Source organism: Leptidea sinapis, chromosome 34 (genome assembly GCF_905404315.1).
Source record: "Leptidea sinapis chromosome 34, ilLepSina1.1, whole genome shotgun sequence".
Classification (NCBI taxonomy): domain Eukaryota; kingdom Metazoa; phylum Arthropoda; class Insecta; order Lepidoptera; family Pieridae; genus Leptidea; species Leptidea sinapis.
The window spans coordinates 4,869,894-4,897,567 of NC_066298.1; the positions used below are offsets into that span (position 1 = coordinate 4,869,894).

Below are 27,674 nucleotides of genomic sequence, written 5' to 3' on the forward strand. Positions count from 1 at the left end.
AATAAAATACCAACGTTTAGCAAACTCTACATTGTTTGACAAGCAGAAAATAATAGTAATTATTAGCATGGTATTTCTATTGTCATGAGCTCATTACTTATAAGAACTAAAAAAACTTCATTAGTGAACCAGAAAGGTTGGAAATAGGGAAACTCTTAACTAAGTTTTTTTCGTAAGTAAAAGTTTTTATGTTTCTACAATATGTCAGTTATGAAAGTTGATATTTTTATAGTAATGGGGCATTTGAAATGATATGATATATATTTAATTAATATAGTAGTGAAAATAAATCGCAAAATACGAGATAACAAAACTAAGTGTCAATACGAGTGGATTGAGGAGTGATGGAGCGCGAACCGCGAACTTGTTCGTGCGGCGTGTAGTACCGGCGACGGCCACGGGTGGCGCGAAGCGGCGCTAGTGTCGCGAGCGACGGTCCCGCGGCCAACGACGCGTCACTCCGGCCGCGGCGCGCGCCCCGACATCACGCGCCCAATACGTGTCACGTTCGCGATACACGCCGTCCGTTCGCACACGTGTGCCAAGTGCTAAGTGTTTTTGAGTGCCTATTGCCGTGCCAGGCTCTGTACCACCTGTCCAAATACCCATTGATTGACGACGCAGACTGGAATTTTAAACGGAAAACAAAGGACTGTGTGTTTAGTTTGTTTGTTCGCCTGTCGTTGAAGGAATTTCATATTGTGTTGTGACAGGTAAGAAGAGCAAATAATATTTGATTTAGCTCAAATGAAGTATTATAAAGTTTAAAATTACTATATTTGTGCGGTAATTAGGTAATTGGTTGGTTCTGTCAACCTACCATCATATTCATACACTAGGTATAATATATAAATAACAACAAAACTTTATTTAAAACCTTCGCTTTTTAGCGAAGCGACGGCAACTTGAACCGACAAAGTTGGTAAGTTTTTATAAACTTTTAAACTAGATGTGTATACCTACCCAGTTATGTATTACACGCCCTTTGATAAGAAGCGCCTCCACACCTGTATTTTATGAATAATAAGATAATTTCATTGCGATGAAGCTATTTAAGAAAATACAGTAGTAAGTATTCGAAGTATTGTAGACTCGGTATTTACTTACTTCACACAGTATTACCGTATAGTATACACTTTTACTACGTCCATTGATAAATTTAGAGTGCATTGTAAAGTTTATATTTTTTGTCAGCCATCTTTAGTTGTAGTGTCCGCGGGCACGGGACACGCACACAAGGGCGGGGGAGGGGCGGGGCGCTAGAGCGGGACGGCATGCAAACATGGCCTTAAGGGATGCCTGCAGATACATTTGATGCACTTTTCTATCTTCACTTTGTATATATGGACTGTATGCTGATGTAAATAATCTATCTAAAACAATAAAGATATATACCGCATAATATATTATAATATTGACACACTCTTACACAAATTATCTTGCGCCAAACTAGGCATAGCCTGTACTATAGTTACAAGACGCAGATATATTTTTATACAATATACTTATTTAAACATACATAAATACGTATAAACATCCATATTCATTAATAAATGATTTCACCTACCGGGATTCGAACCCGAGACCTCTAGCTTAGTAGGTAGTCAGGGTCACTAACCATTCGGCTATATCGGTTGTCAATATATATATATATACCTACTGGCGTGTATTCGTTTTCTAGCCAGATACTGTAGATCACACTAGTCTTAAACTAGGTTTAAATATTGAAGTTGTATATCGAATAACACAAGTATTTAGAATCTACAGTAAGGTAAAATTTAATGAGTTGGTGCTCATTAAAAGTTTGGTTATAGAATAATGGAACCAAATTAAACTGAAGATTTTGTGCTATATTTATTTAGGTTCTTAACAAGGTAAGAACTACCTAATAGACTGTATGGTATGCACGCCTAGGAATAGGTATACTATTACGAAAATTATTTTGATTGGAAAATCACGACCCTACCTACCTAGATAAAGACAATACTTCAAATTTAATTCACAAAAAGATTGATGTTAATTATTAAATTATGAAAAGACTATTTATATAATATAATAGAAAATGGGCGCTAGTCAATTTTAAAGCAAGGCCTTAGAAGCTATGCAATATCGCAAACAAAAAGTACCTACTAAATTAATAACTCATTACTTATCTACTTATAATTCGTTAATTATACTTTTTGCAATGATTTTGATATATAAAGAAATATCTTATTATACCCACCTGTCCATTTAATCACATTATTTTTGACATTGACAAATACAACATGTTTCAACTGCAAATAAGACGCCATTTTGAAAAATATTTATCATTTAAATTTTGATATAATCTGAACATATTTTGAAAACATACGTTTTATTGAATTATCTAATTAATGTTCAAAAATCTACTGCAACTATAATGGACTAGATTATTGGTACCACAACGGCGCCTATTTCTTCTGTGAAGTAGTAATGTGTAAGCATTATCATACTAGACGTATATAGACGTACCTATAAATTATCTAAGATGTTAAACATTAATTAAGTTTATATTTTTAGGGAAGTTTGATTCCCTTTTTCACTTGCTTATCAATATCTAAAAATTATTTATAATAATAATCTTCTTATTAAGTACTTGCTGACCCGGCAAACGTTGTTTTGCCATAAAAAATATATTTAGAGTTAGACCGTTTCTTGGACATTACTTTATATTTCTAAAATTAAAGATTTTTTCTAAAATAAACGTAGCCTAAGTTACTCCTTATTACATCAGCTACCTGCCGATAAAAGTCCCGGCAATCGGTCCAGCCATTTCAGAGATTAGCCGGAACAAACAGAAAGACAGAGAGACAAAAATTGTAAAAATGTTATTTTGGTGTATAAACCTTATAAACATTGATATACATGTACTTAGTAAAAAACGGTTATTTCAATATTACAAACAGACACTCCAATTTTATTTATATGTATAGATATATTAAAAAAACTACTAAACAAACAACTTGTTCCAGTTTAACTTGTCACAAGTAAACCCATTTATGAAAACACTACTTATTATCATAGCTTTATTTTTTTTTAATGAAAATAAGGGAAGAGACGTGCAGGACGTTCAGCTGATGGTAATTGATACGACCTGCTTATTACAATGCAGTGCAGATCCTTGAAAAACCCCAAAAAATCTGAGCGGCACTACAACTGCGCTCGTCACCTTGAGACAAGATGTTAAGTCTCATTTGCCCAGTAATTTCAGACCGATAAACTGTAATGCTTACACATTACTGCTTCATGGTAGAAATAGACGACATTGTGGTGCCCATAATCTAGTTGGCATCCTGTGCAAAGGAGCCTCCCACTGGTGAGTTTGTCTTCAAAACTATGTCTCAACATTTAATTCTAATATTACCTATATATAAGTTGAAATTAATTGAGCTTAAGGTCTGTTTGCTATCATATTATTGTAATCTTAATATGTATAAACCTGTATGATTTTTAATTAAATTAAATCCATTTAAGAGGTTTAACGTATTTTGATAAATTTTAAGTCACACAGCACACTATTGACTGTTACAAGTTTTAAGGCAATAAAATGAATTGAACTTAAATTATTTCAAAAAGTTGCAAACAAATAAATACCTAATGGATCTTTTTCATAACTAAAACCTACCACTTTTACATATTGTAATCAATTTAAAATTAGTCTTGTTGCATTTATCATATTAAAAGTTAATAAATTAAAAAAATAATTAATATTAGATGTTATGATAAAGTTTAAAAGGGGAAATATAATTTATCTACACACTATATAAGGGAATAAATATCTTGTATATCATTGGCATAAAGTTATAACCAAACATAAACCAAGAATATGTAAAATGTTTACAAATAGACATTTTGCTTACGAATTTTTTTTTTTTAATTTATTTAGTGGCGCGGGATGCAAGTCCATAGGCCGTTTGCTTACGAATGGTTTGTTCGGACGTGTAACGTTTCCCGCGTTTATTTGCAAGGCAGCTTGTCATTCGGAAAACTTCAGAATTATCATTGCATTGACAGTGTTGTCAACGATATTGTAAACATTTTGCATTTTTTTGTTTATCATCAGTTATAACTTTATACCAAGTTTATTTGTAAGGCCGTAAGTGTTTGGTTAAAGTAATAGTAACCGACAAAATTATTTCACCTATGTCCAGGATTTGAAATATTCATACTTCGAAAATATTCATTCTTCAAAGTATTCGTTCCGGTTTTACACTGGTTGGAGAAATGTTTCCAAAATATGTTCACAACTAGGGCTTGGTAGCGATCTTGATGTTTTGGTCACATTTCTAAATACATTCATATCTTAGAGAGTAATGTCTCTAATAGTTCTAATGAGATTCAGTTCAGTTCTGTATCTCATTAACCAATAGTTGGTTGCTATAACCACAAATAAAATTATAAACAATTTGTTATTTTTAAAAATGATAACCCTCACTTGAGGGATTAATTACAGAAATTAAATTTGAAAACAAAATTAATTAATGTGGGACTCGAACCCGTGACCTCTCGCGTTCTGTGCGAGCGCTCTTTCTACTGAGTCAACCGTTCGAGTGACGTATCTCAGGTTGTGGCTTCATCTACAGGATCTACTTTACAGTTGATAACCAGCTCAACCCCAATATTTGCATATTAGTTAATTGACTTGAGATGTTGATCTTTCAAATCTAAACAATTTGTTATTTTTTAAATTAACAAGACGAATGGTTGGCTCAGTGGTAAGAGCGCTCGCACAGAACACGAGAGGTCGCGCATCGTTTATTAATTTTGTGTTCAAATTTAACTTAATTTAATTAAATGAATATAATATAATGTATATAATAAAATATTAATTAAAAACGCCTTTTAACATAAAATTCATCTGTTTAATGCGTGACCTTACAAATTAAATTGTTATGTTTTTCAGCTAACTATACTAAAATGCTCATTGATTAAAAGAGTGGCCGTTGAGTTTCTTGTAACTTCTTCTCATGAACTCTACTTTTTTCGAACAAATGGTAGAATCAGTAATTTAAATGAAATACTCATAATAACGATGAAAAGCGCTTAGCTTAAGTCTAATTGAATAAAGTTTATTTTACTCTAATTTTAACTTTAATACTTAAATAAGAACTTAAAGCAAACTCTAAAAATAACATGAAGTAATGTTAAGGTTTAGATAATTTATACCTTTAGATAGAGTCTCTTGCTGTGAGGCAACCGATGAAAACAGGCCAGGATTATTAGTTTAGTGTGCGTGATAAGCTACGTCTTACACTCGCGATTTGTATCACACTTTGTGTTAGTGTGCGTGAATTGCTCAAAATAGAGGTTAGTTCTGAAGTCTATTTTTTCTACGTTTTCACAGCTGTCATATTCTATCTAGGCGCGTAAATGATCTATGTGTTAAGGTAGAAAGAACATAAAATGCAAAAAGTAGTTTATTTATTTATTTAGGGTCAACAAAAAGTGTTCACAATCAGTACTTATAATATAGTATTAATCTTAGTTAAAAGTTATTCTGTCACCAGCACCATTAACCACGTGTTACATTACATTGTCATAGAATGTTGAAACTTGGTTACAGACAGTCTCTCAAAGGAAAATTTAATATACGTGCACAAAAATCGTCACCTTTTTTGCTCTTAATAGTGATTTTCATTATTATAACACTAGAAATAAGGGATTGCTTCTAACTAATTCTAGTAGGCTTCATAAGATACATAATAGTACTGTATAAGTACTGTATAATGCTTATGTGCGCAATAATCTAGAATACTGTAGCATCGTTTGGTCTCCTCAATACAATATTCACCAATTAAGAGTTGAACGCATTCAAAAACGGTTCTTATGGCACCTTGCTTTTTCTTGTGGGGTACATAAGCAATTGCCATCGTACTGCGATAAGTTGAGACACTTTAACTTGAAAAGTCTTTCTGTTCGACGACAAATGCTAGATCTAATATTTTTATACAAAATAATTAGAAATCAGTTCGACAGTCCATCACTCGTGCACTCCATCAACTTACGAGTTCCCCGCCGAGTACCAAGGCGTGCGCAGGTCGGAGCTGGCCTGTTCCATCAGCCATTTGCCAAAACTAACCTTATGCAATTTTCTCCCATACCACGTCTATCAAGAACTTATAACTCCATCTGTGGTGAAGTAGATATTTTTAAAGATTCTTTACCTGCTTTTAAAAAAAATATTACGAGATTGTTAGGCGCCAAAATATGATTAATATTCTTCTTCTTCTTTTTTTTCCTTCTTTTCAAATTCATATCTTGATTTTATAATTTTTGCTTTATTTTATGTAATTGTTTTCTGTGCATGTTGTGACACCTTAATTTGTTGTACATTCAACTCATTATTTGTTAATATTTGATATATTTTAAGCATATTAGAATGTAACAACTACTGGTTGTCCTATAAATAAAAAAAAAAAAATAGCTTTAAAAGTAAATATATACACATTTATAATAAAGGCGCAGCCACTGTTCAGGAATTATGTATAAATAAATTTAAATGTTTTATAAAAAAATGGCTCTGTCGTAAATCCTATTCCTCCACAGCTGAATATCTAAATGTTCGGACAGCCTGGGACTAGATTGTGATTATTTTATAGCGATAGAAATGACTGTACAATATTGTATATTTATATTGAAAAGAGCGCAAAAAAAGAATGCTGGGAGAGTTTCTTGCGCCGCTTCTTCTGTCTCAGAGCGCCATTTGTTTCCGAAGCGGTAGTAGTATCTAAAAATTTCTAAAAATTTGAAAGGAATCAATTTTGAGAAAATAAATGCCTTTATGCCTTTTAATAATAAATAATTGTAAATATTAATGTACATAAGTAATGTTTGTTAGATTTTTCAAATTCCATTTCTATTTTATTCAAACTACGAAGCCACCAGTAATTATTATAGAGTCTAAAAATAATAACTTATTGTAAGTTTAACTTAACTAAAAGCAACTATTCTTCGTTTATTTTAAATGTTATAATTACTTTGTTTATAAGCAAAAAAAACAATAACCCCAAGTGTTTTGACAATCGAAGCGGTTAAAACAAACTTGATGTAACAGATAGCGTCTTCGCACGTCAAGGACAATTTAACTTTAATAGAACCATTAATTACAGTGTATTATACTTGTAACTTAATTAATTATTATCAGTGTAATATCCTCTGACTTCGCTAGCGTGTTGCCATTCATATGTAGGTATTCTATAATCTATATATATAAAAATAAATTGCTGTTCGTTAGTCTCGCTGAAACTCGAGAACGGCTGGATCGATTTGGCTAATTTCGGTCTTGAATTATTTATGGAAGAATTAAAAGGTGAACAAATACGAAAATGTACGGAATTAAATAAAAACAATTTTGTTTTTCCTTTGATGTGTCACCCGTCGTTCACATATCAAATCGAAAGAATAACTTATTAAAATCTTTATATCGTTCTCCGGAGGTAAAAAAAAACTTAATTTTAGCTACCTATAGTTGGTAGATTTTATGTACGATTTAATATTTGGTAGGTCTGAGAATCGGTCGTCATCTATTTTTTATACCCCAATTTTTTTTCTTATTACTTTATATGACAACTAGTTGACCCGGCAAACGTTGTTTTGCCATATAAAGTATAATTCACGCGATAGTTTTATAAGTAATAAAATATTGCCTATATGATAGCCTGTACATCATTTTGTTCTATTGTCAATAGTTTTTGCAGCGCATGCAAAAATAGGTTTTCGATTTTACACCTTGTGTTACAAAATAGCAATTTTTTTACGGATCCCTAATTTTGAAAAAAAAAAACATAGCCTATAGCCTTCCTCGATAAATGGACTACCCAACACTGAAAGAATCATTCAAATCGGACCAGTAGTACCAGAAATTAGCGCGTTCAAACAAACAAACACTGCAGCTTTATAATATTAGTATAGATACAACGTTTGCTGGGTCAGCTAGTTCAGAAATAATTATTTAGAAAGAATCTTACTGTTGACAAACTGTCACAAGACGAGCAAAACATTTGATTCACGATTGAGCCTAAACATTCTAAGCGTCACTGCAAAAATGTTGTCTCATTATCCAAGTAAATCAGTAGCAATCCACTCGCCTCGTCGTCAGCCTCTGAAGTGAGAACACATACCCTGCAATTTTCGGTGGTAGTTTTCATAGTAATGTACATCATATATTTTTTTAGTTTTATCATTCACTTATTTTAGAAGCTCCAGGTGGGGAGGGGGCACACATTTTACCACTTTGAAGGTGTTTCTCGCGCAAAGTATTCAGAAAAGAAGGATATTAGAAATCTCAAGACCTATTCATAGATATCACATAATTTTTGAAAATTTATTGTCTTTTTTTTTCTAATTTTGTGTGAAAATCTTAATGCAGTGCACAGAATACATCTATTTACCAAGTTTCAACGGTATAGTTCTTATAATTTGGGAATAAAGTGGTTTGAATCTTTAAGGGTTCCCTTTTTTGGCATTTGACAATGAAATATCATTCAACAAGACTTTTTATTTCATTATAAATCTCTAAATTTATAAAGACCTAAATAATGTTTTATTTTACATATAGGTATACCTAATTGATCAAATAAGGGTAAAAGTTTACGGTTAAGGTCTTTTGGCACTTTTCAATTTAATTAAGAAAAACATAAGAAGAATGCTTTAAATGAGTCTGGCCTGTTGCTACGTTTAAAAATATGTCGTTATAAGGAATTGTTGTTGAATTATTATAGAATACTAGCTGACCCAGCAAACGTTGTATTGTCGATATTAAAATCGCGATACAAAAGTAACTGTTGATCGTAGATGGTTGAAAATTTGAAATTGTAGGTATGTATTTTTTAATGCTGACTCATAATCAAAGAAATTAAAAAAAAAAAACCCTTCACATTTATGGGGATGAAAAATAGATGTTGTCCGATTCTCAGACCTACCCAATATGCACTCAAAATTTCATGAGAATCGGTCAAGCCGTTTCGGAGGAGTTCAATGTTTAACACCATGACACGAGAATTTTATATATTAGATTATTTTAATGCTCTATTTTTACCTTTAATTTTATGTTTTATTCAGATACACGAGAATTTCTATTATTGTCAATTGTACTCTCCATGTGGACTTGAAAAGTTTATCAATTTATTGGCTTTTACGTAACACTGCCAAAATCGAAAACTAACAATTATCCACCTTAATTGGAATTAGCATTAATGAGTTTGTTATAATTTTTGATTTCTATATTAAAATTCAAATACATATTTTAATTCAAATGAGGATTTGGAATCACTTATTGAAGATCAATACGATCCATACGAAAATTTATGCCACAGATATAATTATTAACTCAGATTTATCAGTGGGAGGCTCCTTTGCACAGGATGCCGGCTAGATTATGGGTACCACAACGGCGCCTATTTCTGCCGTGAAGCAATAATTTGTAAGCATTACTGTGTTTCGGTTTGAAGGGCGCCGTAGCTAGTGAAATTACTGGGAAAATGAGACTTAACATCTTATGTCAAGGTGTCGAGTGCAATTGTGGTGACGCTCAGAATTTTTGGGTTTTTCAAGAATCCTAAGCGGCACTGCATTGTAATGGGCAGGGCGTATCAGTTACCATCAGCTGCATTCAGCTGATGGTAACTGTAACCGAGACGAGTAGGACATTTCCTACTCGTCTCGTTCCTTATTTTCATAAAAAAAAAATTAAAAAAAAATAGTTAAAGTAAAGAGGCATTATATTTTATCATATTATATATTTTATGAAAAATTATAGACTATTGAAGGTATGGTTAAGAAGGAAGTTAGTATGAATAGTTCCAAGTTATCCTCTAATAGAAGAAGAAGAAGTCAAACTAATAAGGCCGCTAATAAGTAGGACATCTTCCCTACTAGCGTAGGATCGTGCAGGTTCAGATCTAATTGAAACAGATTAGTAAGATAAAATAATATAAACGAGATTTAAAAATAATTTGCTTGCCAAAGAAGTTTCGCTTCTGACATGTGTACGCCCTACTTTGTACGAACACATTTTTTTTCAGATTCCTTTACCTACTTAAAATACATTTTGAAGTCAATTAAAACACCGCTTCGAAAACGAATGGCGCGCTGGGCGAGAAGAAACAGCGAAAGACATTTGACACTATTGCTTTTTGTGCTCTTTTAAATACGCAAATTATTTTGCAAAAAAAACAATGTTATTGGTATTCATATAAAACATAATAATTTAGTGCCAGACTGTCTGATATATGGACCATTCTTACATCAAGATATTATAAAGATATTCGACTGTTGAGTAAGAACTTAGATTAACAGTAGAGACTAAAGTCTTTATTTACTAAATAAAACTTTTTAAAATGTTCGTTCATCGATAACGCCTGAACTTTATTGTAATAGTGTACACATTTACCCTTAAACCTATTTTATATTTTATGAAGCCTAAATTACTCATAATAATAAGCAGTTCCTTATTAACTAATGTTGTAATAATGAAAATTAATAATTATTTTATCTTAGATTGGTCTCCGCTGCGCTCCAACTAAATACCGCAGACGTAGTCGCAAAGTGCGGCAACTAATACTACGCCCAATTGGGCGGACAGAGGCTCGAACAATGTGCGACGTTGACGTACCACATGTTCTGTTAAACTTTGCTAATAATTGAAATTAAAATGCCGGGTTGTGTAAATAAGCACGGACTAGTAAAAAATAAGGACTCCGTGTCACCTTACATAACAATGTAGCACCAAAACAAGCTGATTAACGTGTAAAGACATAGCCCCACGCACACACTTACATTACTACAGGCCAATAAGCGGCCATTATGATAATGTCATCTTCTGTGACAGATCAGTTTGCGTCTCAATAAAATATTTTGAAAATGCCGTCGTGCGTTGTGAAAAAGTGTAAAAACGATACTTTATAAGTATTTGTGGCCATATATGATTATTTAAGGGAGAAAAAATTGTGTAACTAGTATTCCCCGTAACCGCACACACACTAGCATAAAGGTGCTTCACTTGCTAATATCACGGCGCGGAGTCCTTCTTTTTATACTCGTCCGTGGAAATAAGAAAGAAACTGGAGTCACAATATATCATCAGTAAGTATTTTGTACATTTTTTTGTTTAATTAATTTTAATTAAATTAAAATAACACGAAGCATGTTAGTTACAAATTTTGAAAGATGCCATTGAGTGTCAAGATGCCACGCACACAATCCACTTGACAAATAGCCAATACACACTACAATAATACTGCAGATTTCCAGTGGGAGGCTCCTTTGCACATCCACAAACATCAATTTTGATAGATGATGTGCTTTTCTTGGCAACATTATGATCTGAATATAATTATCTACATTTAGATTTTTTTAAAGTGCATTTACTTTAAAAAAAATATAATGCTACTGTATATATTTTACACGCTAAAAAAGGTCAGGATTTTATAACAAATATTTTTTTACTGACAGTTCTGCCCTCCATGAAATTAAAAGTGAAAAGGGTCTTAATTTATAATATCATCGTCCGCCCTTGCCCTTTAATAGTTTCAGTGCCAATACATTTCAATTAAATATAAACAGTAAGTATTTAAGCTTATATATATTATGTATTCGTTAATCAAATTATAGTATAGCCATAATCAAAGAATATGTAATAATATAAGTATAGAATGCTCACTCTTAAAAGTCAATAAAAGGAATAGGGACTCTTGCCGCCATACAATAAGGTGCAATTCAGATTGCACAGGGCTATGAACCTACATTTATATTCACCTAGTAGTTGCCTCTCTTTCCATCGCGTGACTCTTACCTCTTCTGACGACGTTAGGGTTGTCTTCTTCACCGAAAACTGTACCTACCTATATGGTTATCTATAAAATAGCTCAGTTTTGTCTGTAATATATGAAATAGGTATATAATTTTAAATCAATAACCTTTCGTTGTCAAACCTACGTCAGTTGCAGATAGTAGGTAATGTATGCGTTGGAAGAGCATGACATAGCTAGTCAAAATTGAAGAAGACGAGTCAAAAAGTAGTAACTATTAAAGGTACGAGCTTGAACAGAATAGGTATTTAGATATTGACAATAACAAACAACTTTTTCGTAAAAATAATAATCTTTAAATTAGATTTTTTTTGTTTCAGCGTTCTTAGGAACTTGATCGATTTTATATGATTTACTTATTGACGTTTCTCCATTTTTAAAAGATCGGTCGATTCGGTGTAGATGTTGAAGCGAGATAGCGGTATTGCTCGCTTGGGCGTCCCTACGGGATAGCCAAGCTCGCATGGCAAAATGAGGCAAATTATGTGACCCACACCTACTTCCTACAAACACACGAATTTCTGAATCGCAAAATATTAAAAGCGGCAAAAATATTTATACAAGTACTAGCTGACCCAGCAAACGTTGTATTGCCCTCATAGTTAACAGCTGTAGTTAACTATATGTAGCTAGAATAATGTTCGTTTTTTACCTCCTGAGAAACAAAGATTCTAATTAGTTATTCATTTTTAACTATTCTTTGAATTTAATTTCTGAACGACGGGGGCACATCAAAGGAAATCAAAATCGTTGTTTTTATTTAATTCCGAGCATTTCATATTTATTCACCTTTTAAACCTTCTTTGAACTTCCACAATTAATTTAAGACTAAAATTAGCCAAATCGGTCCAACCGTTCTCGAGTTTTAGCAAGACTAACGAACAGCAATTCATTTATATATATATAGATAGATATTTAATTAAAATTTTAATTATGTTATATGAAAAGTTATATAATTAGAAGTACTTACATCGCGCACAGTACGACACATACGATTTTTTTTGCCTCTGTTGGATTGTTTGACAGCTGTTCTGTGGCTAATTTTCGCCTTGTTCTTTTGTCTTATAGTAGGTATCCTAGAGCCTAGGTTCAATATGGAAGTAAAATATTGACTGATTGGCGTGTTAAATAGGTAAATATTTACATTTCAAGATTTATAATTCAGTTTGTATAACGTGACGGCACTTGGTATTAATGACACGCGAACAATTAGCAAACAAGATGGCGGAGCGGGCGCGAGCGAGTGAACGTGCGCGCGCGCACATAATGTTATGCACCACTCGTATCTCGTAATATTTAAACATTTTTGTCAAAGTATATCTCGTTAATAGTTTTGACATCTTAAATTTATTTTTATGTTTCGTCAGGTTGATAAGTTAATTTTCTTATTTCCTTTTTTGTAATTTAAATTATTATTGAATTTAATTTCGTGTATCACCACACTGTGGCAGTCTCACCTTATTAGCTCATCTGATAATGTAGTATTACTATTTAATATTATATTATTAATATTTAATAACCACTTAGTCACAATTTATTCAACAGCTTTTATACATACCTATATTCCAATTGTGTGTGTATTAGTTAGTTCTTTTATCTCTGCTATTTATCTGTTTTTCTTCTGTTGTTTTCTTTATTATTAAATACACAAATAAAACTTCAAAATAAAATTTTATGAACGATGCGGGACTCAAACCCACGACCGTGTCTCTCACGTTCCGTGTCAGTGCTCTGCCAACTGAGCTAAAAGTTCGAGTGACGTATCGTCATTAAATCTTGTAAGCTTTGTTCAACTTGTATTGTAGCTTTTACCAATATGTATATTTCGCGTTACTTAATACATATATGCCGTAATCGTAATTATTAAGTTAAAGTTGGCAATTAATTCTACTTGAAAATCTAGTAAAAAATTTTTTTGAAGTGAAACTCGATGAAACGAAAAACCGAAACGAAGAGGTGCCTGTATATATATTATTAAATTCGCTACTATTTTATTATACATTAAATTCGCAGGAAAATATTTATTTCTTGGTTTTCTATTTTTTATACATTACATCAAAATCTCCATAATAAGAAACTTAATGTTGGTTGTGAAAATTTTGTGATATAAATAAAACGAACAACTTTAACCTGACTTATTTAGATGATGTCATTACCGTCTTAAATCGAAACTTATTTATATATAAGTGCTATTGTTAGGGTATCCTACGCTTAATAGAAACCCACCATCATTAAGGCCAATTACTAAGCACACCCGATGCGTTCACTTTACGATTGACAACGTTTTTGAAATCTAAATCTAAATGTTGGGGTCAGATCGGTCACTCCACGATACACATTTACATAAATAGATCATTATGTCTTACTTAATTGACATATTTAGAGATTTATGCAGCGCTCACAGACTGAAGAATTTTTACTGTCCCTGTCTAAATAGTGACGTGTAAACTAGTTTGACGCCTGGCTATTCCTTGAACTTGGAATGGCTTTTACGTTTCCGGTGGCATTTCATTATACATATTATCATATTTATTATATTAGGGATCTGAGTATTAAATTGCCATTTCGTACTGAATAATAATAATGTTTTTATAGGCTTAAATAATAAGGTATATCAATATGGCGGCAATATAGCCTAGTGGTCAGTGATCCTGCCTACTTGGCTAGAGGTCCCGGGTTCGAATCCCGGTAGGTGCAGACATGGATGTTTACAGCATTATGTTTTACTTAATTGACATATTTAGAGATTTATGCAGCGCTCACAGACTGAAGAATTTTTACTGTCCCTGTCTAAATAGTGACGTGTAAACTAGTATGACCCTTGGCTATTCCTTGAACTTGGAATGGCTTTTACGTTTCCGGTGGCATTTTATTATACATATTATCATATTTATTATATTAGGGATCTGAGTATTAAATTGCCATTTCGTACTGAATAATTATATTATTTTTTATAGGCTTAGATAATAAGGTATATCAATATGGCGGCAACATAGCCTAGTGGTCAGTGATCCTGCCTACTTGGCTAGAGGTCCCGGGTTCGAATCCCGGTAGGTGCAGACATGGATGTTTACAGCATTATGTTTTACTTAATTGACATATTTAGAGATTTATGCAGCGCTCACAGACTGAAGAATTTTTACTGTCCCTGTCTAAATAGTGACGTGTAAACTAGTATGACCCTTGGCTATTCCTTGAACTTGGAATGGCTTTTACGTTTCCGGTGGCATTTTATTATACATATTATCATATTTTATTCTATTAGGGACCTGAGTATTAAATTGCCATTTCATACTGAATAATTATAATATTTTTTATAGGCTTAGATAATAAGGTATATCAATATGGCGGCCATATAGCCCAGTGGTCAGTGACCCTGCCTACTTGGCTAGAGGTCCCGGGTTCGAATCCTGGTAGGTGCAGACATGGATGTTTATATGTATGTTTAAGTAAGTATATTGTAATATATATATCCGTTATCTTCTACCCATAGTATACAGGCTATGCCTAGTTTGGGGCAAGATAGTTTGCGTAAAAGTGTGTCAATATTATATTTTTATTATTATTCATGTAAATAGTTTAAGTTTAAACTGTATGATTTGAAGAATTAAATAAACTTATTGACTTATTATGTAATTTCGTGTACCTATTTACATTTCTGCTATGTACTTGTAGATCCTTTCAAACTTTTCGATATAATTCTGGGGACTGGGAATTAATAAACTGAGTGGAGCCATCATGGACTTATTGTTTCAATTAATCGTAATTATGTCATAATATTCATCTTCACTTTGAAAGCTGAATTCAATACCTACATAACATTTAAACCCACTCGTTTGTCAAAGAAATAAAATTGCCTTTTTGTCGTAGTGGCTACTGTGGATTATAATAAAACCTCCTTGGTGTTTGATTTCAGGGTGAAACTTTTTCACTTAATCGTTTAACTATCAATTGCTTTTTTTTCATTCGGCTTTAAGAGCTTAATGAAAATGGATACATCAAAAATTCATTAACACGAGTTTCGCCTTGTAACTACTTAATTAACGCACTGCTGCAGGGTCAGCTCGCAATATCAATACTGTGTTTGGAGAGGAATCGCCTGATGAATGCACCGAGCGTTTTCGTTTTAATCGCTTCCATAAAGAAAACTACGATTTGAAGAATGAACTTGCGGAAGGCAACCAGTCGCTAAGGAAAATAATGATGAATTGGTTGCATTTGTTCGGATTGAACTAACAAGGAAATAGCAGTATGGATTAAAGTTAGCTTACCTACCCACAATATTGATATATTCGCAAGTGAGTGGTGCAATGGCTGACCAAGATACACGCCGCAACAACGTCTTAGGTTGAAGTCTATAGTCCGTGCTTAGACTTTGCTCAGACTTTACTTACGTAAAACTTAGCTGAGTGGAAGCTTAGGATATTTTTTTAGTAATTTAACAGCTGAAATAAGAACAGCTAACAGAATAACTATAGCATGGAAACGTTACTGGTCCCTAAAGGAGATTATGAAAAACCCGTCAATACCACTAAAACTCAAAAGTATTGTTTACAACACCTGCATACTCCCAGCCGTCATGGCTTGTCAAACATGGGCACTAACTAACGATAATCTCAACAAACTAAAAACATGTCAACATAACATAGAAAGAAGTATACTAAGGACAAACATTGCAGACGTATCACAACCTATTAGTAAACTCAAATGGGAATGGGCCGGACACCTAATACGAGGCAAACAAGAAAAATTGGCCAAAATAGTAACAGAATGGTATCCTAGAGAAGGAAAAAGACAGAGAGGGAGACCGAGTCGTAGATGGAGCGACGATTTAAAAGATGCCGCTGGTGTGACGTGGAGCAGTGCAAACTAAATGTAAATCTACAACTATGTAAAGATTGTTATTAAAGGCTATTATTATTATTATTAACAGCTGAAATTATGCTGAGCTTACACTCAGCTGAGTTTTATGTAAGTAAAGTCTAAGTACCTACGCTGTATAGATCTCAGCCTTAAAGCGAAACTTACCAACATAGAAGTGATGGTAACTGGAGGAACAGTGTTTTTATCTGATTGTAATGTTTTGCATTACTTATCTGTGAAATTGTTTGTTAGTTGGGTGTGTTTGCATTGAAATGTATCAACTCACCAGTCTCACCAGTGCGAGGCTCCTTTGCACAGGATGCCGGCTAGATTATGGGTACCACAACGGCGCCTATTTCTGCGGCGAAGCAGTAATGTTTAAGCATTACTGTGTTTCAGTCTGAAGGGCGCCGTAGCTAGTGAAATTACTGGGCAAATGCGACTTAACATCTTATATCTCAAGGTGACGAGTGTTATTGTAGTGCCGCTCAGAATTTTTGTATTTTTCAAGAATCCTGAGCGGCATTGCATTGTTACTGGCAGGGCGTAGGTACATGGCGTTGCCATCAGCTGAACGTCCTGCTCGTCTTGTCCCTTACTGTCATAAAAAAAAGCTATATATTATACAATATTTACGATGGTTGTAACAAATAAAAAAAACTGCAGTTCGCTTATTCATACTCTTGAGAATTATTTAACTTACAACAATGTATTACACAATATTTAACGATAGACTATAATTGTTAAACATTTACATGTTTGAAACAGAGTATGTCAAAATATATCACAATACGCTGAAGATATGCGCGAGACGCGTACGTATCCAAAATAAACAACACTTACGTTAATAGAGGCGCACATGTGAGCTATAAATATGTCAAATCGATATTATTCACGAGTCATACTCGAATAATCGAATCGTTACATCGAGCACACTAGAGGAATTGCCGGCATCGGGCTGCACCTAATTACTATCAGATCAAAACGAATCGAGTAAACAGAGGAAGGTATAATTCGATCAAAAGTGCTGTAAACTATTGTAACGACATTACTATGTAACATATACGTCTAATAGCCGATAGCCAATAGGATGTTAGGGTAACACTTCTTTCAGAAGTGCTGGAACTTTAATTTCAGTGCTTATGTGCCAAGCAAAGCAAACAAACGCGAAAAACGACCAAATAGATTCTGTATACGTCTAACACTATGATATTATGAGATAACAAACATACAGAAAGAAAGGTACAGTCGAATTGAGAACCACTCCTTTTTTTGGAGTCGTGTCACGAATCATCAACAGATATACAACTTGTTCCACATTACGAGATTTGGATGGATTAAGTGGCCGTACCTAGGACTAAAATTGGCACAACTTTTTCTAAGGTTTTAGTTTTTTTTTAATTACCTAAATTGGAAAATCAGTTCTACCTAGCATTTCGATTTATCCCTTGAATATATGGCAATAGCATATCCATACTCTGTACAGGAGAGTGAAATTGAATGTTGTCCCAATTGCGAGCAATGACGTAGGAAAGAGTAGGCTTACATATTTGTTTGGGACGAATAAAATATAAAATGTGTTGGACATACAAAATTATAGGCTTCCCTAAGATTATTATACAAGTTTAGTGAAACTTCCGTACTTCAGAATATTATCCATCAATATTGATAAATCATGCACACACCACATAACACTTTGATCTAAATCGTAAATGAATCGAATGTTTGTTGATCGTAGAATGGCATGCGATGTTTTGTATCAGAGGGCGCGGGCGCGGGCCTGTGAGTGCTGTTTTGACAGGCCCATCGTTCGCGGCCGATGTGTGTGTCGGCACTCGGCACCCGCACGCTCTCCCCAGATTTATATGGGAATTGTGGGCCGAAGCTTGATTGCTGTAATGTGCTACAATTTGAATTGAATTTGAATGACGAACGTCATTCATCCTACATTCAAATTCTCTGTACTCTCATAAAAATATAATGATAATCGATCGAGCTTGAATGTGTGGCGGTCCTCCAGTGCGGTTTTCAAGGAGCTTTCTTCCGCGTACCTTCTACAAAGCTGTGGAATGAGTTTCCTCGTGCGGTGTTTCCGGGGCGATACGACATGGGTACGGTAAAAAAAAGCACGTACACCTTCCTTTCCACGGCCGTCAACGCTCCTATGATTCCTCTGGTGTGGCAAGAGAATGTGGGCGGCGGTGATCACTTAACACCAGGTGACCCGTACGCTCGTGTGTCCTCCTTTTCCATTAAAAAAAGCCGTACTTTCGGTGTAGTTTAACAAGAGGTGGTGGATAAATATGCTCTCCGTGATTATTGAGATCAGGCTGAAAATACTGCAATTGGTCTGTAGTTAGGCGGCTCCGAGCTTTCACCTTTAGGGATACAGGAGCTAACTTCTATGAGGTCGGGACTACGCTTCCTGAGAACAAGAGTGTTAGCACCGGAAACCTTTTTTTTAATGTCCAAGGAAAACAAAACATTTTTCTTTTTGAACTTCAGATATATAGCTCTGAAACTCCGGGATGATCGGCAAAGTGAGTATTCAATTGATTGACATTCTTCTTGCCGTTTAAGCCAGGCGGGTATTCTCCATGAGCAACCGCGGCAGGGATGGTCAGATAAAGTTACCTTGCTTGATCCGGAGGGAGGATTTAAAAGCTGCTCGTCGATTTTGAGGATGTGCAAAAAGCTATCGCTTAAAGTATCCGTGGTAGAGTTGTATTTCCTCTTTAGAGCTTTGTTGTTCGGATGCTTATTGTCAAGTACCGCAACACAAGTTCGGTAAACCCGTTGTTTGCAGTCAAAAACTGCTTAAAGAGACGCATTAAAATATCTACTTTCTTTCGGTACTACATGCTTGGTATGATAATATCCATGTTGGGCTTGTGCACATCGGTAACTCAAACGGAAGGGAAACAATCCCTGCCCTTCCGAGTCTGCTGAATTGTAGAGCCATACATGGCAGGTCGCTGGTGTTCTGGTGTCGACGTTGAAGTCTGACAGACACTACACTCCTGATCAGGGAATGGATAATCCTGAGTCGATGATCCATTTCCAGCACTGCACAGAAACTCTCTTATTTTAAATCAATTACTATTTAATTACGTTCTTTTTTGGTTTGTTTTGTACTTCTATCTTTTATACTAAGTTATAACCTGTGAGTGTTTTGTGAAATAAATGTTTTTCTTTCTTTCTTTCTGTTCTTACGCCCCGGGCAAGCACAGGCTATAACTGCAGTTTTAATTGTCAGAAGCACGATAGATAAAATTATACCCGGGAGAGAAAATTTTAAAATGATTCATAGCGTAACCGGGAAAAATACGTTGTTGGATACCCTGAAATAGAAGAGGAGCAGGATCATGGATATAGAAGCGAAGTTTATATTTAAGTACAAAATAATAATTATCAAAAACCATTTTGAAACTGAATTAGAAAATTGTTCTGACATGTTAGTAACCACCAGAATCAGTGATTCGAAAAAATTACCTTGCAACGCCACTTGTTTGTTGTGTAGTTAAGTAGTTATGGTATTCATATCACTTTTGTAGTAGGAAGACAAAATTTGAAAATGCGAAAACAAATCGAAAATATACACGGTAAATACACTATGGGATTTAAAAACGAAGTAAGGTAAGCAAAAAAAACCAATAACTGTTTCATATACTTATAACTTACAGTAGTAGCGAATTTGGTTTAAAGATATTTATTTCTCATTAAAACATAATATTGTCACTTACATGAGAACATAAAAATATGATGTAATTATTTATCCGCCGTTCTTTAGATGTTCAGTACATACATATACATTATAGTACTTATTCTTCTTCATAAAATTTATGATTACACACTTTTACAGGTCACTGTAACATAACAAACAATTTCAGACATGTGTTTTATAAAAACTTTGAAACAATATAGTCTGATAACTTACGTTTAAATGTTTTTAGCGACTTAATCTTTTTGAGAGATGAAGGTAGACTATTAAAAAGTTGTGCGCCCTCGTAAATAAACATACGCTTGCCACAGAATTGAATTGAATTGCAACAGATATTTAAAGATTTTCCTTGATATTTTTTTTATTTTTCATGAAATTATGAAGACGAACCAGCGTCAGATGTCACTGCCATCCACACACATTTGAAATACCAGAGGATTCACAGAAGCGTACCGACTTTTTAAATAGGTAATAAAACTAAGAGGTGTCCCCGGTACCTAGGTACTTAAAACTTACGATATTCAATATTAATATCATATACCTTATAGTACCGTATGTCAATACGAAATATATTGGGTTTAAGCAGTAATTACCATAAACTTATAATTAATTGAATCTTGTGGTTTGAAGTCGCTTTACTATCTGGTCACCACACGTGAAATACTTTCCTTTATAAGTTCTGTTAGCTATTTTGGTCTACTTCAGTTCCACTGCAGCAATGATATACTATCTATATGCAACTGCTTGATTTGTTGTTGAATATATATAAATTTATATAAAATTTAGGGAGTTCCCATAGATTATACAATTACACATAGATTCGGTCACGTCTTAGGTGATTTAATACCTATGACACAAATCTGGGAGTACCCTTTCCGATCAAAGGAAAATTCCTTTTGTCAAGTCCTAAACTCATGCTTAAAACAAGAACAGTGGACCACCCTTTCGTTAATTTATTATAAAATCAAATTATCAAATTATATATAGATTATCAATTGGCAACAAATATAGGTGACACTTACCTATTAAAATTAACTTCTATTTTAATAATAAGTATTAATTAAATCAAAATAAAAAATTGCTGTGTATTACAAAAAAGTTAAACAGTAGTTTTAAAAAAGGTCTATTACAAAGTTACGTCTTTCTGTTGTTTAGCATTCAACAATCTTTTAGTATTGATTATATTTAAAGACGAGTCGAAGCTTGTCTAAGGTGTGTCCTACGCATAGATCATATTGATATGGAAGATTTAGATTACCTTTATGATACCAGCTGACAAAAATTGCGTTCCGTAACTTTAATTATTGTTCCTATACACTTCGGTTTATGTTGTGTTTAACGACTTTTTAGTTAAACACAAGCTAAACACTGTTTTGTAATAGAAAAAGATAAACTCCATTTTAGACGTCGTTATTGTTAGGTCACTAACGTTGTTATAGTTACTTGTCTAGTCACTGCCTAACAAAACATGTGTCGCAGCCATGTCTATATAAATTTTTGTAATAACACCTCTAAAGTTTAAGAAAATCAGATTTGGACAATTAACTACGTAATAATGATACAACGTTTGTCCTAGATCACTGGCAACATCGTTATTGACAAAACGGACTCATATCTGATCGATATCAGAGTGTTACTTATACCTTATAGCTACGGATAGCAACATATAACAAAAACAATTTTAATTTAACATCGGAAGCGCGCGGACTAAATCAATATGATATGACAGTTACGGTCAATTTATGGCCCCCAGTTAATTACAATTGGGGGACCGCGGGGGGGGGGGGGGGGGCAGGGCTGTCTCTAATGACTTGTGAGGATGCTGCGTGCGTTAGAGACGGATGGGGGGGGCCGCAATATGATTCATAGTCCGGGGTAAGGTCTCACAAATATTTCACACCAAGCTGGATATTTAACTCATCTATCTGTGTTTTAAACTTCTGCTGGTTGAAAGACGAGTGTTTTTTTGTCATCTGGTGCTAAGTGATCACCGCCGCCGACATTCTCTTGCAAGACCAGAGGAATTATAGGAGCGTTGCCGGCCTATAAGGAAGGTGTACGCGCTTTTTTTGAAGGTTTCCATGTCGTATCATGCTGGAAACACCGCACAAGAAAGTTCATTGAAAATCACACTGTGGAGGACCGCCACAAATCCAGATGGAGTGTGGTGTATCTAGATAATCTAAATATTATCTAGATAATCTTAATATCTCTCGGCAATCACCTCAGAACCAATACATATTGATAATATCACTCGTTAGGGTTATCGCATACCAAAAAAGTGTACTGAGTGCATTACCTTTATACAAATATGCACACACTCATCTCTCCACTAGTATATAAGCAACCACCAACATCGCATGGATCCTGGCAGGGTTGCCATACTAGTTTCTTTTATGAATATAAGGGACGAGATGAGCAGGACGTTCAGCTCATAGAAATTGCTACGCCCTGCTCATTACAATGCAGTGCCGCTCAGGATTCTTGAAAAACCTTAAAAATTCTGAGCGGCACTACAACTGCGCTTGTCACCTTGAGACATAGCATTAAGTCTCATTTGCCCAGTAATTGCACTAGCTACGGAGCCCTTCAGACCGAAAAACATTAATGCTTCACGGCAGTAATAGGCGCCGTTGTGGTACCTATAATCTAGCCGGCATCCTGTGCAAAGGAGTCTCCCACTGGTAAACGTTGGAGAGATGAGTGTGTGCATATGTGTGTGTATAAAAAAAATGCATACACTAGAAAAGTTTAAATAGAAGAAGTGAAAACTATAAAATCATATAATATATACGTGTGTATGTATGTAGAGCGCGAACTGCAAGTGAAACTGAAAGTTAGTGCTTGTATTAAATCACGTGAAGTGTTACAAAGTTAGTTCTGCCGCGAGAAACATTCTTTGTTTGACTTACTTTTAGATCCAGCGGTCTTTAGCAAAGCATTTATAGGTACCAGTGGGAGGCTACTTTGCACAGGATGCCGGCTAGATTATGGGTACCACAATGGCGCTCATTTCTGCCGTAAAGCAGTAACGTGCAAACATTACGGTGTTTCGGTCTGAAGGGCGCCGTAGCTAGTGAAATTACTGGGCAAATGAGACATAACATCTCATATCTCAAGGTGACAAGCACAATTGTAGTGCCGCTCAGAGTTTTTGTGTTTTTCGAGAATCCTGAGCGGCACTGCATTGTAATGGGCAGGGCGTATCAATTACAATCAGCTGAACGTCCTGCTGGTCTCGTCCCTTATCCAGCTATTGGGGACACATTAATATTACTAAAGTCTTGTTTTACAGCTATTAATAACTTTTTATAAATTTCATATTCTTGATAAGAAAACATCGAAATTATTAAAAAAGATAACGTGCGATTGCGCGATTTGTTTTTGATGAAGAGAATATACAATGACATTCAAGTGAGCATATGTTGACGAAGCTTGTTACAAGAAATCAACCAAATAAGAGGCAAATAGTAATATGTCAAATATGTGTATCTATTACACAAATAAAATTTGAACTCTCAGGTTGTGGCTTCATCTATAGGATCTTTAACCCCAATATCGGGGACCTGAGTGGAGAACGGTTGGCTCAGTTGGTAAGAGCGCTCGCACGGAACGCAGTTTCGAGTCCGTTCATAAAATTTTGTTTTCAAATTTTATTTTCGTAATAAATTTAATCCTAGAAGTTAGGGTTGTTTAGATGTGAATCTACTTATTAATTTAATAAAACTGAATGACATGGTGTAATGTTTATTATTTTTTTTGTATGATTATAAGGGACGAGACGAGCAGGACGTTCAGGATTCTCAAAAAACCCAAAAACCCTTTGAGACATAAGATGTTAAGCCTCATTTGCCCATTAATTTCACTAGCTACGGCGCCCTTCAGACCGAAACACAGTAATGATGCTTCACGGCAGAAATAAGCGCCGTTGTGGTAACCATAATCTAGCCGGCTTCCTGTGCAAAGGAGCCTCCCACTGGTAAAAAAATCGGTTGCTTAGTTTATTAAAATGTAAACGTAAATATTACCTATACACATAAAATAATTGATTGCAAATATTTAATTACATTTCCAGTAGATTTACGGCGGTGGTTCAGTAATGGCAGTCCGCTGTGACGTCACCTGTCCATCACTCAGTCAATCAAGCGAGACTCGACGCCATTTTATTGATTGATTCTCGAACAGGCGTCCGCGTCGCCGAACAATAACATCACACAAATTAAACTCTTTTATAATTTTAATTACATTTTGATGATGTAGAAGGATTACGGAGCTCGTCTGTCACTTGATTGTACCGAAGTGATCACCGCCGCTCGTGCCCTCTAGCGAAACAAGCCGGCCATTTTATCTCCAAAATAAATGATATTAATTTTTCTCTATTTCTGGATAATAATAATATGTGCTCTGCTGACAGATCTGGTTCTTCGTAATCACTTTTAACTATATCTTTTAAGATAATATAATAAACGAGACACGCTTGAAATAAATTTTGTCGACACAAAATACTTCATATTTTTTTTGTAATTAATATAAGTTTGATAGACTTGTAATTTTTTTTAATTGATTAATATTATCACAAACGTGCTGACGTGAATTGATTTTACTAGATTTCGTGCACTTGTTATTGAATTGAAAACTTCTTTAGCATCGTTTTGATGTGAAAGTCAATGAAACGAAAAAATGAGACGGACACATAAATTCATTAGATTGAACATGGAGAAAATGAGATAGGAAGCATTATACAGTGTTTTAGTACCAGGCGATAATAGTTAAACAAGAGATTGTTTTATGTATGACGCGAGTATACATTAATAATTATTAAATTCTGACGTAATGCGCACGACGTATTACTACATAGGTACCAGGAGAACATAAATATGGTAGCGGTGATAATAATGTCTTTCATAGCTCGGTTGATATCATGTGTCATCCTATCAACATGTACCAGGACTTCATGTTTTCAGTTTCAATTCTGACATTCGACACATTGACCACATAAGGACATTCGTTATCAGCCAACAGTACCTTATTTCTCTACCGAAATCGAATGTTGTTTTAGTCATAAATGAAGTACCTACTCGGAAGTTATTTTATAATTTGATTAACAATACCTGATCGTCTACGAACCTAGTTAGAGCCATCATTTACAAGGTCCTTTTAATGTTAATACAAATATGATTATATCTCATTGTAGAGATTGATTAATTACGATTATATTATACAAACGCTGGCTCCATTCAACTTTCAGTCTTAAAGCGAAGTGTGTAAAGTTCAAATTGTCTGCGTAGTGCGGTGTGCAATATAAAATGTGCAGTGTAATTATATCGAATGAAGCCGGCTGTCCGTCAGTGCGTCAATCAAAGTGAGACAACGTTGATGTAGATAGATTGGCTGCAATATTTGTTTATAATGTTTTGTATGCGTGACGTCATTTCCGTTGCATTCGCAGACACATCGACTAAGTACCTACATGTTATAAAATATTTTGTGAGCTTAATATTGTTATTTATCTATATTTGTTCAAATCCCGGTAGGTTCATTCATTTATATGATGAATATGAATGTTTGTTTCCGAGTCATGGATGTTTATATGTATTTATATATGCTTAAGTCCTGCCGCCGAATTCCACCTTCGCACGACACGCCACAAGTTAGGATATCATCCCCACCATCTGGATGTGTGGCGGTCCTCCACAGTGCGGTTTTCAAGGAGCTTTCTTACTCGTACTACAACGCTGTGGAATGAGCTTCCTTGTGCGGTGTTTCCGGGACGATACGACATGGGTACCTTAAAAAAAAGCGCGTACACCTTCCTTAAGGGCCGGCAACGCTCTTCTGATTCCTCTGGTGTTACAAGAGAATGTGGCCGGCGGTGATCACTTAACACCAGGTGACCCGTACGCTCATTTGTCCTCCTATTCCATAAAAATAAAAGTAAGTATATTGTATTAAATATATCGTTGTCTTGCACCCAATAGTACAGACTATAGCTAGTTTGGGGCAAGATAATTTATGTAAGAGTGTGTCAGTATTATTATTATTATTAAATAACCTAGACTTTGCTCAGACTTTACTGACTTTTTTTAACATTGCTGAGTGTGATAAAATGAGAACTTGAGTTTTTTATTCGGCTGTCTTAGCGCTAAGTATATTTTCAGCTGTCAAAAGACTATAAAAACGAAATAAAAGATTATGCTAAGGTTACACTTAGCTATGGTTAGGTTAGGTTTAGTCTAAGTACGCTCTATAGATGCCGAATTGGTTTGCAACCTGATTCTAGAAAAATCTAGATGTGAAAAACATGACTTATTTTTTAGAAAACACAAGTTATTACGATTGTATTTAATCCTACTGGAGGCATTGTTTTTTTTATAAGCGACAAGACGAGCAGTACGTCCAGCTGATGGTAATTGATACGCCCTGCCCATTACAATGCAGTGCCGCTCAGGATTCTTGAAACCCCCAAAAATTCTGAGCGGCACTACAACTGCGCTCGTCACCTTGAGACAAGATGTTAAGTCTCATTTGCCCAGTAATTTCACTAGCTACGGCGCCCTTCACACCGAAACACAGTAATGCTTACACATTACTGCTTCACGGCAGAAATAGGCGCCGTTGTGGTACCCATAATCTAGCCGGCATCCTGTGCAAAGGAGCCTCCCACTGGTGGTTCGATAGAAAATAATTGTATTTTAATATCGTGAACCTGTTTCTACAGATATTTAAAGTAATTATTTTAATTATTGTTCAAGAACAAATTATAATTACATTTCAGGTGGCGAATTGTATATATGGTTAAAGTAATAGAGCTATTAAAATATATAAATTTATGAACGGGCGCCGCTTAAGGCGTCTGGTCTATCATGTCTCCGAGGACTTTTGTCTATTTTATTTTGGCAAGCTTAAAGATATTTTTCTTTCGTTTTTATTTCATGTGTTGATGCATTGGAATTGATGCATCTACTGCAGGTGGTACTTTTTTGATATTTTTTATGATTTAATAACTTTTTTTTCTAACTTACATACCGAAACTTTTGAGTACTTTTATTATATCACTTAGCATGCATTGTATTAATAAATATAATTGCAAAAGGCTGATGGTTGGAATTATGGAATGAATATTATATTGATTAAGAGACTGTGTGTGACAATGACTTTTTTTGCACTAATTAAAATTCAACCTTTTCCAAAGTGGCCGTGAGTGGTAATACTGTTAAGATTATGAATGTCATATTTTGACCTACGCGAAAAATGCTTTTGAT

The 27,674-nt window shown here is 34.5% G+C and overlaps 1 protein-coding gene across 1 annotated transcript in view; it reads left to right on the forward strand.

The window, feature by feature from the left end:
* The first annotated feature begins 470 nt into the window (after window positions 1–470).
* The window catches only part of LOC126974910 (protein tiptop), a 316,441-nt gene continuing 289,237 nt past the window's right edge, over window positions 471–27,674 (forward strand). Inside the window, exon 1 of the mRNA XM_050822640.1 lies at window positions 471–713. The gene's annotated coding sequence lies outside the window, so the exon portion shown is untranslated. The remainder of the gene's footprint in view (window positions 714–27,674) is intronic.